The sequence below is a fragment of the Rhipicephalus microplus genome, chromosome 5 (assembly GCF_043290135.1).
Source record: "Rhipicephalus microplus isolate Deutch F79 chromosome 5, USDA_Rmic, whole genome shotgun sequence".
In the NCBI taxonomy this organism is placed as follows: domain Eukaryota; kingdom Metazoa; phylum Arthropoda; class Arachnida; order Ixodida; family Ixodidae; genus Rhipicephalus; species Rhipicephalus microplus.
In genome coordinates, this window is record NC_134704.1 from 99,207,364 (window position 1) to 99,224,137 (window position 16,774).

At 42.8% G+C, this 16,774-nt stretch overlaps 1 protein-coding gene across 4 annotated transcripts in view; it reads right to left on the bottom strand.

Annotated features, from left to right (window-relative positions):
* The window catches only part of LOC142817880 (uncharacterized), a 259,330-nt gene that overhangs the window by 38,152 nt on the left and 204,404 nt on the right, over positions 1 to 16,774 (bottom strand). The gene's annotated exons all lie outside the window — the stretch shown is intronic.

Consider the following 16,774-nt stretch of genomic DNA (forward strand, 5'->3'; position numbering starts at 1 on the left):
GACCGGCAATCAACGACTGCTTGCACGTAGCACACACGACGTAGTCGGCATAGTCGGTGCCCTTTCCAAACGTATCGCAAAGAACCGACAACGCTTTGGAATTTTTCTGAATGTTGCCGATCCGAGTTAAGTTGTTATCGAACCAAAGACGATCACACACCTTGCAGGTGTGGCCGAAGCTTCGGTCGAGGAAGTCGCGCTTGAAGCGAGCGTTGGGCGTGGCATACTGCTTGGCGCGCCACGCCGCTACCTCGGCGCGCTTGCGCTTGCGGGCAGCATCGGGATCGTCCTCTCGTTGCCGACGCTTGCACTCGGCTTCCCGTTTTCGAAAGTCCGGGTCCTCTTGTCGACGCTTACGTTTCAAAGCGGCCGAATCCGGTGCTGCTGCTCGACGCTGACGTCTCTCAGCGGCTTCACGTTCTCTAAGTTGAGAATCTTCCGCTCGACGCCGACGTTCGGCGTCGCGAGCTCTTCTCCACGCTGCCTTGTCTTCGGACGACGACTTGGTTGCGGTTCCGCCAACACTTTGGCCGGCGCTGGTCGAAGGGACGTCGATCATTGCGACCTCGGACGTCGACGCGCCGTACAAGCCAACCGATGAGCGGCAACTGAGTGAGCGAGCACCGACCTTGAGTATATATACAGCGCGACGGCGCATACACTGTCAGCTGTCGAATGTTCGAGAAGGGGGAGAAGCGCAACGGCGCATGCGCGCGCGTCAGCTGCCGATATTCTCGAAGCGCGACGGCGCATGCGCGCGCGTCAGCTGCCGATGTTCTCGAAGCGTGACGGCGCATGCGCGCTACATTATACAGCTAGCGAATGTTCGTGAAGAGGAGAAGCGCACGCGGTGTGTAGAGGAGGAAGGGTGCACAGATGGTGGAGGAGTGAAGAGCGCGCGGTGTGTAGAGGAGGAAGGGATGCACAGATGGTGGAAGGAGGAGGAGGAAGCTTGCGGACGGCGCCGCACTACAAGCCTCGAGTATTAGATGCTCCGCATCTAAAAGAACTCCAGGGTTTCTTTCGATTTCATTTGCTAGAGCTCCGTGGAAAAAATACACAATACTTCAGCAGTGCTAGCATAAGAGGGACTTTCTTCGTGTAACCAATGCGTGAAACTATCAGCATACAATAATTAAGTAGCGGAGTAAACACCTTAAAAAGGTCCTGGTCCACCTTACTGTAATTCTGTCCAGACGAAGTAAGTGCATTCGTAAAACAGTCCGGAAATACCACACAAAAGCTCGGGATAGCCGGAGCGAAAAACCTGCGAAAAATGCTCCGGAGGTACCACGTAATCTGTCCGACCAGCTGGAGGAAAATGCCAGTAGAAAGTATTTCGGTGGTGCCACGCGATTGCTCCGGTCGGCCACAGTGAAATATTTTTTGAAGGTGTTTCGGGTGTGCCACTTAACTCTTCTGGCGAGCCGAGCAAAAGTTTTTCTCCGGACGTCCAGAGCAAATATTACTCCGAGTAGGACGGTCACTAGAAGAAAAGCGTTTTACTCCGACCTCATAGTAATTTTTATTACAGTGTATACAATATTTAAAAAAAATACTCGCGTGTGTGGAAATGACTTAAGGCGTTTTCAATCATGCGTAGGAACTCTTTGTGTAAGACGTGTATTCTGTGTAGATTTCCTTGAGTAGTGGTGCCCCAAACTAATTGGCAGTAATTTAAGTCTGGACTGAAACCAACTGTTGAGCTTCCCCGCAGCGGTCTAGTGGCTACTGACCTGCAGGTCGTGGGATCAAATCCTGGCTGCGGCTGCGAAACAACGTTGTTTTTGTTTTACTTGTTTTTATTTGAAACTGTTTTGACTTGCTCATTTGTCTAACTTTTTTGTAAGGTTAAGTTGGCTTCATCTATGAATTCATCAACTAATTCTCCAATAAAAATATTCTAGTATCATCAGCCTGAAATAAATATTTTGCCCGAATGTTTATGTTAATACATCTATAATATAGAGATTAAAAGAAGAAATGGCCTAAGATACTGCCTTGTGGCACATCTGAAGACACGACGAGTGCACTAGAGAGATCCTGGTTTATGCCGACTCGCTGGATACGATGTTGTAGGTAGTATTTCATTAGGTATGCCACTTTGCTGTGGTAGGTTTAGCATAACAGTTTCTCTAATAAAAGGGTATGATTTATAAGATCAAATGCTTTGGCAAACTCTCTAAAAATTGCTAGGATTATTTACTTTCGTTAAATGCTGTTATTACTAGGTCTTTTCGAGCCAATAACGCCAGTTTAGTGCTAAGACCTTTGCGCAAACCAAATCGGAACGGTACTATAAAGTTATGTTTTCCTTCACATTCAGTAAATCGATTCAAAATTATTTTATCAGGTAATTTTGAAAATACCGGAAGAATAGATATAGGGCGATAGATACCCATTTCATTTTATTACCTTATTTAAATAACACTGTCACACGTGCAACTTGCATTCCGCGGGAAAGACATAAGTTGAAAAATGTAAGAAAGAAGAGGGGCTAGAAGATTAAATACATGCTTTGTAGGTTTTGTGGTATTTAGGTAATCGTATTTAGGTGATGACTTATATCAATTACTTTAGGCTCCTTTACAGGGTTCAAAAAATTGTGTTTGTAATGCAAGGAACACTACTTACATTTTATTGCCCGAGGAGACGCTAACAAATTGCTTATTAAAAGCGTTTGCAAGCAGTGTACCTGAGAGCTCTTTACCCATTTATCCCTAATTTCGTAATGTTTTCAGGAGTGGCGTTTACTTTTAAGACAGTGTTTAGCCTTTTCCACATAAGCTCAGAGCATACAGTAGCAGCGCTGAGATAGTTTGCAAAGTAGCTACGCCTAGCTTTATTTATTACCTTATTCCAAGTGATTACGGCTTGATTTAAATTTGCGAAATAGCTCACAGTCTTTAGTTTGAATAAATCTGTGGTATAGGTTGTTCTTCTACTAAATTATAGAAAGTAGCTCGAAGCTTATTCAGGACTTTCGAATTTTCCACCCTTGCTTGATGCAAATGGTAGGAAAACTAGTTGCATAGTATAAATTTAAGAATACGCAGGATAATTTCGCAGAGATCAACGTAAGTACCCCAGTGACTTTGACGCATTAGCACATATAATTGTGACGTAAGAAGAATTCCTGAGTAATTGTATTTAGTGGTACAAAAAATCAGGTTGTGATTTATGTTGCAAGAAAAATTGTGAACTCAGTGTTTTCGGGTAAAAAAGATGACCTTGCATTTAGATGACTTCATAGTAATGAACCAAGCTTTACACCAACAGCAATTAAGCACGAGATCGTTCTGTTTAATGTGATGGTCATCTGAACTGGAAAAGGAATAAAATGCACTCATTTTCTAAGAGTCGCACACGCGAAGCTAGGTTATTAGGGAGGTCATTGATGTATAACAGGAATTGTAGCGGCTTAATCTACCTTGCGGTACACCGGCGGTATTGCACCATAGTGGAGACTGGAGATTGTTGTCTACTGTAAACGGCTGGCAATTTGAAAGAAACTTCCAAAGACATGCTAGTGTCTATGAATCTAATTTAAGAGCAATAAGCAGTTCGCTTAAGATCAGTTAGTTTAGGAGCAGTTGTTATTGGCCTCTGTGCGTCAACAACAACCAAAATATGGGAGATGCTGCAATGGTAACATCAACTCGACGTCACAAGCCATGGATGCCTTGTTTCAGCATGATGATTTCAGTGACGTTAGTGCAAACTATATGTAGCTTGCATGTTCAGTGTCTATTACATTATTTTAAAGCATATCGTCAACATTGCAACAAAAAGTTGCATTGGCCCGACCCGTAGTTGGTGGGAGAGTCCTTTAGTCGAGAAGTTTGAAGCACTCGCCTGGTCCTATGGTAGAATTCTGGGCTGACATGCCGAATACCCGGGTTCGATTCATGCGAGTATGTGCATAAGCATAAGGCGGCTGGTGGAAAGGGTTTTAGACGCACGCGGCAGACAATCCACATTACTCACATCGTGACCTATGATTGTTTTCGTGATGTACTCAGCAACGTATTCACGTCCCGTATGCAATTTTGGTACACCCCATGTTACGATGACTACAAAAGCGCTCCAACGTAGGCGGTTCGATAGAGATAGATAGATAGATAGATAGATAGATAGATAGATAGATAGATAGATAGATAGATAGATAGATAGATAGATAGATAGATAGATAGATAGATAGATAGATAGATAGATAGATAGATAGATAGATAGAAACGGTCAAGGTGCCCTAGTTTCGCTATCAATTACGTTGCACTTTACAATTGAACAAAATCAATCATTTCACATTCGTTTTTTTTTATGGCTGCAAAATAGTGATAAGTTGGACCATCTGGTCCAGTTTTTTGCGAAGTTATACCACGAATTTTATGGCTGAGCTCGTTTATTCGAGCCCATTACCCACTGTTTCGTTCGCATCTGCCGATGCGCTTCAATACGCGTCATCCTTGAATCGTGATGGTATATCGTAAGCTACAAGACCTTCATCACAGAAGAAAGAAGCATAAAAAGCTTTTCCGAGGGCTACCCTCCCTTTCTATTGCGTTCAGCCCCTTTCCAAGTTGTTGCAATGTAGCCCTCATCCTTCACACATGCATATTTTCCTTATAATTTAGGTAACACTTTTTAGATGCGCAGGAGCTCTTAGACTCACGTTGATGCCACGCTTTCCTCGCAGGTGTGCTGTGACGTCATTTTGCCCCTCACCCGCAGCATGCTCGCCGCAGCACCCGCAACTGCCGGCTCCTCCGCCCAAGGCACCGTGCTGTGCTCCCGACCGGGTTGCAGAAATCAGGCGCCTTTTCTCATCTTCTAACCACTACCACCACCACCACCCGCTCGCAACACACTTCTTTCTCGCTTCACACTCTCCAGCGCCTGCAACGCTCGACCACACGCAGAGTGGAAACGCTCTTTCGGTTCGGTTGCCTGTGATGAAATTTACATGAAACCCAACCCGCCTCCCGTGTCCTTGCGTTTCAATTGTTTGCTCAAGTAAACGCCAAACCAAGTCTCGCTTCCCATTGTTCTTCCAGCACGTGCATCATCCTTGTGAGGCATGCTGCATTGAATTCTAAAAGTGATCTGTTCTAAATGCTGAGAATGCACGACGGGATGCAAATATTTAAAAGATCACGGCATATCCACGGAGTAAATCATGATGGGTGGGGCGAAGAGTCTATCAGTCAGTCCGTGCTTCCATCTGTCCATGCGTCCATCCGGGCATCCGTTTGTTCGACCGTCCGCGCGTCTGTCTATTTATCCGTCCGTACGTCAGTCCATAGTCCGTTCGTCGGTCCATCCGTCCGTCCAAGAGCCTGCCTGCCTGCCTGCCTGTCTGTCTGTCTGTCTGTCTGTCTGTCTGTCTGTCTGTCTGTCTGTCTGTCTGTCTATGCGGTCGTTCGTCCGTCCATCCATCTGTCCGTCCATGCGTATGTCCATCCATCCGTGCGTCCGTCTGTCTCTCTATCCGTCCGTTTTTGCATCTGTCTGTCTGTCTGACTGTGCGTGCCTGCATCCGCACGTGCGTCCGTCAGCCCATCTAGTGATCACTCCAAGTACCACCATCTCGCATATTTTCATTGTATATTCATCATATACAAGTACCGCCATACAGCGGATATTCCAAGGACTATACGAGAGGTGGCTACCTACTACTACTACTACTCCTTCTACATACATCGTGGATGCACGACCCACGGATTAGAGAGCTTCGTCCGTAAAAACAAAGGCCTGGCAACGAAAGTGAAAGAGAATCACTGTGTCAAAATGCAGCAGTGGAAGTACTTATCTCTAAACCCTATGCTACCAAGAACACTGTTTCGACAGTAGAGTCCCGTCACTGGCGTTGAGCCATATATTGCTATCAACGTTAAAGAAAGTTATACAGAACTTGCAGTAAGCACATGTCATTCCTAAATGTTAAATGATAGAACACTGGCACGCATCTTTTTTTTTTCGCGTAAAAAGTTCTTTTCCCAGCGTTCTTCTCGCTCAACTTCCTTTGCTTTCTGGTATAATTGATCTGTATTTTTTGTTATTCTAGCGTTTTGTTAACGCGACTGTTTGTTTATGCTTTGATGAGTTATTCAGCCCTTTTTATTATCTTGATATTTTAAACAATGGCTTATCACTGTTGCATTTGTCATCATAAATCTACACTTCTCAGGATGCGAAACCCCGGCCGATAAAATATTTTTGAATGCCTAAGCGTCTCTGCGCTGACATAATGAGTCTGGGGCCCCAAAGCGCTTAGCGTAAGCTGGCGTTCGGTCAAGGAAAATATAAGAGTTTTCAAACGCAATTTTAGGCGCTTTAGATATTCCTTCTATTCAAGGTCCCTCTAGTATTGGCTGAAGGCCGGCTGTCACTTCAGTAGCTGCTGGGATGTTTGTTTGACGCAAGAGCTCTTGCGACCACCTTTGTGGCTCCCCTTATATTCGAGAAATAGGTTCACCAAAGCAAAACACAAACTTCGTTTGGGTCTCACTTAAGCGCAGTGGCCTCAATACTATTTCTTTGGGGCCCCAAAGTTATTAGGGCCCCTATTTGAGAACTTCATATTGAAAGAAGGTCATCACATAATCTTCTCTTCGGCGTCGTCTATGAAGTTTAAAATAATTGAGGTTTAGAGGTTTATTGCATAAAACCCTATGCAGACTATCTTCTGTCCTGTGGCCTCGGTGATGTGGTCCCGCAGAACTGATTGCGGAGGACCCGTCCCTTCAACGCTGTTATCAGGTGGAATTGCCTCGGCGTCGTGCATGTTTTTGCTAGCGCATAGATCAGCGTGTGGAATGGTGCACTTGTACTACTTCACGTGTCCGCGCGTCCAATTTCAGCGTATGGACACTCGGACTAGTTTCGATACCAAAAATAAAGCGTCCCTGTGGCTATGGTAGCAGGCAAAAATTAATTCAGCAGTTTTTGCAAATGTGGTTTTATATTTACAACCTTTGCGCAAATAAATAGATGCGAGAATTAGCAAAACAAAAACGTTTTCTTGGCTATACTTCTTTCTCTTTAACACCGTATAGATTCGTCCACACACTTAATTTGTCACATCGATGGGCGGCGCTCTCGTTCTTATCTTTTTCGCTGCTGTTCCGTTCATCTGGCCCGGCCACTTTCAATGTGTGTGTACAGCCGTGGCCTCGTCTGTGTCGAGCACGCGAACGGCGGGTGTTTGCTCTGCGGGGTGAAACCATCGCGCAGTATCAGGCTCTCACGTGATCAGCCTGGGAGCTAGGGCGTGCATGCTCCTGATACATCATTCAGAGCCCAAAACTGCCTCAAGGTTTCGACCCACAGAGTAAAAACCAGCTGCTCGAGCACTCCACACAAACGTGGTCGCGGCTATACGTGTAGAATTTTTCTGGTATGCCTTGAAGGTGAAATATCTGGTGTGTGAGAGTGGAAACGCGCCCAAAAAGACAGGAAAAACCACGAAAAGTACACAAGGTGCTCTGTGTGGCTTATAGGTGCGACAACTCGAGAGAGTGCTGCGATTTTTGTTGTGGTTCAAAATAGATGACAGGTAAGCACACCTTTAATTCGGTCAGCGATAAAGGAAGCATGATCCTTGAAAAAAAAAAGCTACAGGGTGAACCGACAAGTTTCCGGCGATTCCTTGCAGCAATTTTTTTTCTTTTTGTTTGGCACAGCAAATTTTCCGGCATGTATTAAGCTTGTGAAGCCACTTGTCGGCACTTTCTTGTAAGCCAACTGCTTCCGGCTCGCTCGCGTAGGCTCAGAGCTTCATACCGTATCACCATGGGTCCAACTAGGCACTCTCCAACAATTTTTAGACAGTTCTAAGCATAATAATAATAATAATAATAACAATAATAATAATAATAATAATAATAATAATAATAATAATAATAATAATAATAATAATATTAATAATAATAATATTATTAATAATAATAATAATAATAATAATAATAATAATAATAATAATCATCGTCCCAACTATGTCCACTGCAGGACGAAGGCTTCTGCCATGTTACGCCAGTTAACTCGGTCCTGTACTTGCTGCTGCTAATTTATCCCCGCAAACTTCTTAATCTCATCTGCCCACCTTACCTTCTGTCTCTCCCTAATCCGCTTGCCTTTTCTGGGAATCCAGTTACCCTTAATGACCAGTGGTTATTCTGTCTACGCGCTACATGCCTGGCCCATGTCCATTTTCTCTTCTTGATTTCAACAATGACATCCTTAACCCCTGTTTGTTCTCTGATCCACTCTACTCTCTTCTCGTCTCTTAACGTTACACCTACCATATTTTTTTCCATTGCTCACTGCGTTCTAAGCATACCACGTGCTGTTTTCTGAGACCTGAACTCGCAGAGTCTGTTGTGCATTCCCCTAAGTCAACTCCAAGATGAAAGGCCTCGTCTCCTTCTCGAACCTTTCAGTTTCCACTTCTTGCATTTCTTTTGGATTTCGATTGTTTAAGAATTGCAGGAGCGGTCTTCAAAGCACGGATTAATTTAATGAACGTCTATTACTGACACTGACTGCACTACGGCGTCTTTCATTATCATATGGTGATTTCGGTACGTTAAAGCCCACATAGCAATCAATCAATCAATCAATCATCAACTTTCTTGTGGATTAGAACTTTAGGTTTAATATTTGAAGAGTACGTCATAAAGTATAGTCGGTATTGGATAAAACACCTAATAGTTACTAGACAGTGTGTGAGTCGATTGATTTACAGGTAACAATCACCGCCTACCGACATTCGTTAACCTAACAAATAGAGGTTGGAACAAAAAAGCACACACCTAAAGCACTCACTCGCACGTGAAAGTTTTTGGCATGTGTGAAACAAAAGACAAACAAGAAAGTGCTTCACGCATGCCATATAGAGGCACAAAAAAAGGCAAACAATGAACTGACGTACTCACAATCGGTCAAAGAAGTTTAATTTCTTGGCTGGCAACAGAGACTTGCAGAGTGCGGCATTTAGTGCCGTATGACATGTCCCCGAGATTTCTCGCGTGGTCTGATTAAGGTAACGGTAGCAAATATCCGTGCTGTTCAGCACAAATGAACTTTTCAGGTTTGCGATTGCGTGGCTAACAATTGTAGGCGAGATAAGGCGGCTCTAATCCTATATCGTATCAATACATCGACCCCAAGCAGCAGATGCACAATGTGCACACATTAAGGAGGGATTAACAAGGTTAACAGATATAACTCAACAATTAACAGAACGACTGATTGTGCGCCTCTGAAAGCATTTTCCTTTGGTCACTACGTACCCTGTGACCTCTTTCGAACTGTTGAACAAACACGACTAAGCTTAATTGATGCTGAGAACACAACCCTCACCCTATATCACCATGCTACATTTTTAAGACCGCTCGACCTACCATATGGAATAACTGCAACACTCCCATGTACTTCTGTTATTCATGGGTGAACGACATCGGTATTTAACTTTCTTTACGATGCGACTGGGCTTTTCAAAAACTGATACAATGATGCACAGTATACCCACCTCCTTGCGGCAATAACATGGAGCTTGAAACTACTGCTCAGCCTATCGGCTGAAGTCTTGCTTCCACTGTTGCGCGTAAGGACGACATCACAAACTCGGAGGGGTCGGAAAAGGGCCAAGCAAGCGTCCTCCCCCTACAGTGAACGCTAATCTGACAAAGATTCAAGGGAAGATGGGGGAGGGGGGAGTGCAATTGCTCAGTTTCAAATAGAAATTCAAGACGTCGGCAGGAGGGCCGCTAAAAATAAAGAAAATGACCATCCATCTTTCGAACAAAATGCTTTATTCATTCGCTGTTTTTATTCCTTTTTGTTTCTATCAAACTCGTCAAACGACTGCTGAGCGTCGGACGCATAGGCAAAGTGCGTGCACTTGACCGCACACTAGGAGGTCTCCTGACGTGCCACCAGAGACCGCAGGCGATATTGAGGACTCAGGAGAGCCCAGCGTGCATGCAAATCCTCCTAACAAATCCAGTGCATTAGATATGACTCTACCGGTAAATCAAGGAGTCAAAATGTTTATCGAAACGGCTGCTCAAGCGTGGAATGCGAAGCACTTGATATTTTGATGGAAAGGTTTTCGGGTGTTTTGAAAGTGGGAGGGGTGCTTGCTCGACCATTTGCGCCTATTTCAAGTCTGTCCAAAAAAAGAGAGGAGCTCTAGCATGGCTACCGAATTTGTTGGACATTTCATGGGAATAATATTATAATAGGCTGGCAAGAAATTAAACGCCGATTTAGTTGCGCACGGACTAGGTAAGTAGGCTGCCGACGTACATGTTTCGCGGTGAGCATGTGCAGTCACAGCGAAACAAGATTGACACGAGTTATCAGTTACCGAAGCGAGAAGATTGCGACACGTGGAGCTGCTTTTTTATTTATTTATTTATTTATTTATTTATTTATTGTACTCTCAAGGCCCGAGGGCATTACAGAGGGGAGTAGTGAGCAGAAAATGATGCAAATTTGGGTAGTAAATAACAGAACAAGAACGTTACACAACAGTTCAATAAAACAAACGACTAGAAATATCAGTACATACAATGTAGCAAGGAAATGCTTTGCAAAAATATTAAAAACTAACAAAGTAACATGTCGTTATTCCTGTTTATACAACTTTACAGCAATAATAAGGTGCCATGAATTCCAAGTTAAACAATGTTAGCTATAGCCTTTCGAAAAAGTTTATTATCAATGATGGTGACTATGTCATTGGGAAGGTGGTTCCATTGTCGATATGTTCTAGGGAAAAATGAATAATTAAAGGTGTTGGCGTTTCCTGCTTGAATTCCGACTTTGAAGCGATGGTCTACATGGTGGGATAAGTAATGTGGCTGTGAAATGAAGTTATTATGAAAAAATGGGCGATGGTATAACTTATGAAACAGAGTTAAGCGAGATATTTTTCTCCGTGATGCTAGTGATGGAAGATGTAGGTTAGCTTTCATTGAAGATAAGCTGGAAGTGCGGATATATTTGGAAAAAATGAAACGAACAGAATTGTTTTGAAGGAGTTCTAGAGAGAAGTTGAGGTTTTCGTTGCGTGGGTCCCACACTGCTGCGGCGTACTCTAGTTTCGGGCGCACTAAAGACTGATAAAGTAGTAATTTAAAAGATGACGGGTCGTTAGAAAATTTGTGACGTAAGTAGCCAAGCGGGCTGTTAGCTCTACTGCTTATGTATTCAATATGAAGAGACCAGGTTAGGTTTGAAGTTATATGAACGCCTAAGTATTTATATGAATTCACAGGGTCTAAGGGAATATTATTCATATGGTAGAATGGAAGGGTGGTAGAGTTTCTATGAACACGTTAAATTTTACATTTGTTAATATTTAGCTGCATTCGCCAGGTATTACACCAATCTCTTATAAGGTTTAGATCTGATTGAAGAGCATTAGAAACGCCAGTACTGATTATTTCACGGTAAATTACGCAATCGTCAGCAAATAAATGAACATGAGATGTCAATGTAGAAGGCAAGTCATTAATATAGATTAGAAATAGAAGTGGTCCTAGTACTGATCCTTGAGGCACGCTGGAACGAACTTCAGTTACAGGTGAGTCATGATTATTAGCAGTAACAAACTGCGAACATGCAGATTTTTGTGAGCATGCAGATATAGAGAGCATAAATCGCATTTTATTTTCCAGAACAGGGGAAGGATTTTTGATGTGTCGACCTTGTGGACTGTCTACTTTGACCACCACTGACTGGCTGTAGTTACGCCAACTACACGCCCCCTGCTTCTGTTTTTTTGTTTTCTTCCGAAACGTTATTTTGATTTCACGAAGCTTTCAGAACTCTCGACACACATGAGAAAACTGGAATGCAGTTCAGCGCAACAAAATCCGTCCCCTAGCTGAGATGTAGCTCTAAATGCACATGTCGGGCGATCGAGTTAACTCTGGACGCGTTCCTACGGCAGGCTTGTAGAGTTTGTTTCAGGCTCCTGTTACTGTAAAATTCACCCACTTTCTTTTTCTTTACAATGGAAATGTGCTGTCGACGTCGTCAACAGCACCACGACGTCACGGATCGCCGCTTTTTCGAGTAACTGAATGCATTCAGCCGAAGTCCCCTTACTAGACCCCTCATACTAGCCAGTGGCTATGGTTATAACAAGTGTTGAGTATTTTCATGGACTGATAAAAACTTGAACCAATAAATAACTTGAACTCGAAGTGGCAATGTACACTAGATGGACACATCTGTAATAGGTCCCCAGGGGTGACCGGGCAAAGCACTTTGGCAAACAGCTTTTAAGGGGCAACAGCGACAAAGATACGGTTGCATTGAACTACTCCATCGAAAAAAATCAAAACAGAAGTATTCTGCACATCCAGATCTGTCGATAGGCAATAAACAAACATTTACTAGAAGATATTGGCTTTCGGATATGCCAACACAAAGATGTGAAGCTTTCGGCCAGTCTGCCAGCCATTCCTGCCATCGAAGATGGAATGCGCTTGTTATCTTGCTATTGGGCTTGCTCGCGAAAATTAACGATGCATGTCGGAATTTAGCAGCGAAACCTGTTATCAGGTCACAACGCCAGTGATAGTGGAGTCGTTCTTTGGCACCGCCATCACGCGAAATGAGAAAACAAAAGTAAAAAAAAAAATTCTTGGAACACCGGCTGACTGTAATGATCAACACAACGGGAGCCTCTCTAACAGCAGCTAATGTTCTATGCCCTTAACCTCGTTTTTCAAGATTAAGGAAATAGGGTAAGAAAAAATATTGAAAAATTATTTTTCTGTCATTTGTAATCGCTAGCGTTTTCTGTACCAGAATGTGTCATGTGTCGCAGAGCGCTTTTCTTTTTTCTATATATGACATTTCAAAACTTGTGTGGTGCCCTGCAATGCTCCATTTTTTACGTAGAAAGGTAATCCTTGAAGTTGAAGCATCATAGCCAATTGGAGAGGCTACAGTTAGCAAGGTAGTGTGCATTTAGCTTATTCAAAAAAGAATGAACCCAGAACTGCGAAAATGAAAGAAACACTGGTACATAAAGCTTTTGGTTAGGAAAATATATCTGTTCGCGGACGTCTTACGGGTGGTACTATTGACAAGCACGAAAACTATTATTATTTCGCCATTAAAGTGATTAGACCCAACTTTAAGCAAATGTGAAGAACTGTCCGGGTCAATATTTATATATGACATCAAATAATATTAATCCCTCTTGTGGCCTTGGCCAGAAGGCAGCTCAGACTTGGTGCTCATTCTACAAAGCCCAGTTAAATGGTTAGCCATTCATTCATAAAGAACACCTTCCAGCATCTGCTCATGAGGGTCTTAAGCCAAATTATCCGGGTTCAGCTAATCCAGAATTACTTAGTAAATTTCTCTATCGGAAAACTCGAAATCATAATGAGTAGTTGCATCTGGGAGCACTCTCCAAAAAGAAAAAAAAAACACGTTTTTCTTGGACACCAAACACGGAAAATATACACTCTTGATGCTGTGTTCACGTTTGATTATGGCACTGTTGCCCACGAGAATATGCCGAACTACATTGGAATTTCGTCACGGCACTGAACAGTGCAGGGCCTCGCACTTTTGACCTGCGTCAATAGTACTTTACCGACGGGACTGCACAGCAGTCGACTAAGGAGGCTCAGCAGGCAAGACGTTTGAACACAAAAATAAGTGGTATTAGTGATAAAGTTTTTCCATTCCATTGCATATTGGTGTTGAGTATCTGGCTGGTGCCTATAAAACAAGGCCATTAATATGCTGCTATCTCATTGTAATTTTTGAAATAATGCATATTTTCAACTTTAAATGCGATTATCTCAAGATATGCTGTTCTTGTATTTATGTCCCTTTATCTCAGGAACTACTTTATTTACGATCATCTCATGATATGCTGTTCTTGTATTTATGTTCCTTTATCTCAGGAACTACTTTATTTAGAAACATAGCTTTCGGCCATTATTTTGATGACGTAATAGGAATGTGCTGAAGTATTGATTTTGATTGATTGATATGTGGGGTTTAACGTCTCTAAACAACCATATGATTATGAGAGACGCCATAGTGAATGGCTCCGGAAATTTTGACCACCTGGGGTTTTTTAACGTGCACCCAAATCTGAGCACACGAGCCTATATCATTTTCGCCTCCATTGAAAATGCTGCCGCCGCAGCCAGGATTCGATCATGCGACCTGCAGATGAGCAGCCGAGTATCGTAACCACTAGACCGCCGCAGTGGGACATGTGCTGAAGTAGAAATGAGGCGGTGTGAAGAGGTACACCTTTTCAACATATATAATAGCTGTTACCAAGGTCTTATCGGGTACCTGAAGTAAAAAAAAATCCTAAAATGAGCGTTTCAACTTTCAGTGCTAAATCTTCTTCATTGAAAAGAGAAATGGCTTATGAACACGACAATACTAGAATAATTACTGTATCTTATATGGTAACGGAGAAAAATGTACACAAACTTCGCCTGAAATACTTATTGGCTAAAGAGATTACCCGGTTCCCTTAATCAATGAATGCTAAAGCGAGAAATTTGAACGTCACATTAAGAATGGCAAGCAGCTCGATACCTGCAGCGCGCCACTGAAGCGCGAACAAGTACGCTCGAAAACAACGCGCAGGTATAGACAGGACAAGCGTAAACTAACAACTGGTACAGTTGTTACGCCTTTGCGTTTCGGCTATACCCACCGCAAGTGTCGACAATGCAGAACCTGACACCCTTAGATAATTATTTCTCTTGGAAACTGCGGCGCGTGTCCACCTCTGCGTTTCCCGCCACGCTGTAGAGCCGAACTATAGACGGTGACAAGGTCGCAAGCGTTGTACCAAAAAAAAAAAAAAAAAAAACTTCCTGCCCCCTCATGTACCAGCTCTTAACGTTGAAACCGAAAGCATGTTTTCAATTTCTTTTCAAACGTAAGGAAAGTCTCTTTCTCGTTTTTCACATAAAAGAAACGTGCGTGAAGTACGAGAAATTTTTTATTGTTTTTATGTAGCTGAAAACAACATTTATTTGAATATATTTTGCCAAATAAAAGAAGAAAACTTTAGAAAATTATTGGGCTGTGTTTTAAAGCTCTTGTGGTCCCCCAATGCTATTAAACCACATAGGTGAACAAAACCGGAAGTAATCAAGGCGCTGTGCTTGTAAACCTTGAAAGGGTCTATAGAAAGTTCACTATAAACCAAACGCAAGGTGATTCCGGCGTTTCTTTTCTTACTTTTTTATGTTTTATTCTACATCTTCAGGGGGTACGGAAAAGGGTATTATTTCATGCGCATCTCGAGGGCAGCTTTCAATATGTAGGAGCATCGCACAATATAGAAAGCGCGCTGAAGATCTCCGGAGATCCGCGTACCGTTAGCCGTGAATGATGTATGCAAATCACTCGCCGTTAATAAACCAGTTTGTCTATGGTGATTTTCACTTCAGTAGACTTTCCCTCCCGAAAATCGATTGGAATGCCTGTGGGTCAATATTATCTTATGGACTTTCCTCGGTGCATTCTGTAAACTTGTAGTGCCTTTTTCAGTGAATGGGCATCGCATTGCTCAACTTCATGAAGTGACAGATGGTCTGAAGATTCTTTGAGAAAACCAGGGCAAGACGTTCGCAGGGGTAGAAATAAATGCGCTCGCACATCGTTAGCCAACTTGAACATCATAGAGCTTGTGTTATGCAGAGAAATGGAGTGTACGTCAAAGCATTTTGTCGAAGAAATGCCTTCTCCAGCCTGATACACCGATGCCTCAGTGACACCGGTGTCCGCTTCAAGAGACGATGATTTCGAGACTTTCTCACCCACAGTGCATGACAGTGTGATTGTTGCTAAGAAAATTGCAAAAGCCTGCAGTTTTCGGCAGCCATGGGCTGATTCCGGCTGTCTCACTAAACTAACCTTATGGCGCAATTACGTGGACGAAAGAAGTGAAGACAGACAGAGCTGTTCATTTCTTAAAACTGGCCCAGTAACAAGTGCATAGCACTCCCTTTCTCTTTTGTTTGCTCAGCTCCCTCTTTCATTTTTGGGTGTTGTGTTATATGGTTTACACTTTTACGGGCTGTCAGACGGTATGAACCGAAAATCCCAGCACATCACTATACTACTAAGCAGAGTTAACCATGACTCACGAAATTGCCCAAAATGAAAACCAACAAAAATGAAGCTGCCTTCTGAAGGCATAGGCGATTTTGTTTGTAGTCTTTCATCTGTAATAAAGCTGATAATTATACATAATAAAGTGAACGAAACACACCTTGACGTCGGTATGGACCAAACCAGATTCCTATTGATTACGTGCCGATTCTCTGCCAATTGAGTAACAACGGTTGTTTTCTTCCTATCAACTTTATTGGATCTTACATTGCGTGTATATCTTATAAATGTGGCTACTATCGACGCTAACACTTCCAAGTTTACATGCAAAGTAACATCCTATAAAGTGTGCGATAGGACGACCACCACTGCAGCTCAATCGGTAAAGCAGGCTTGGTCCTTGCTGGCAGCAAGTAGTCCTTTCGCCTCTTTATTTCTTCATAATTGATGTCGCACTTCAGTTAAAAAACTGCATTAAGTTAAAAGGTATACATTCAGACTGCATTCAGTTAAAATACCTCAAATAGCTTCTCTTATACATTCCTTGATCTTAAACATCGTTGCTTTTCAGGAAGTTTGCATGTAACGAAGAAAAAATGAATCCTTCGATTCCCTTTCTATCGTTCACTATACGGGACGAAACTTTCAC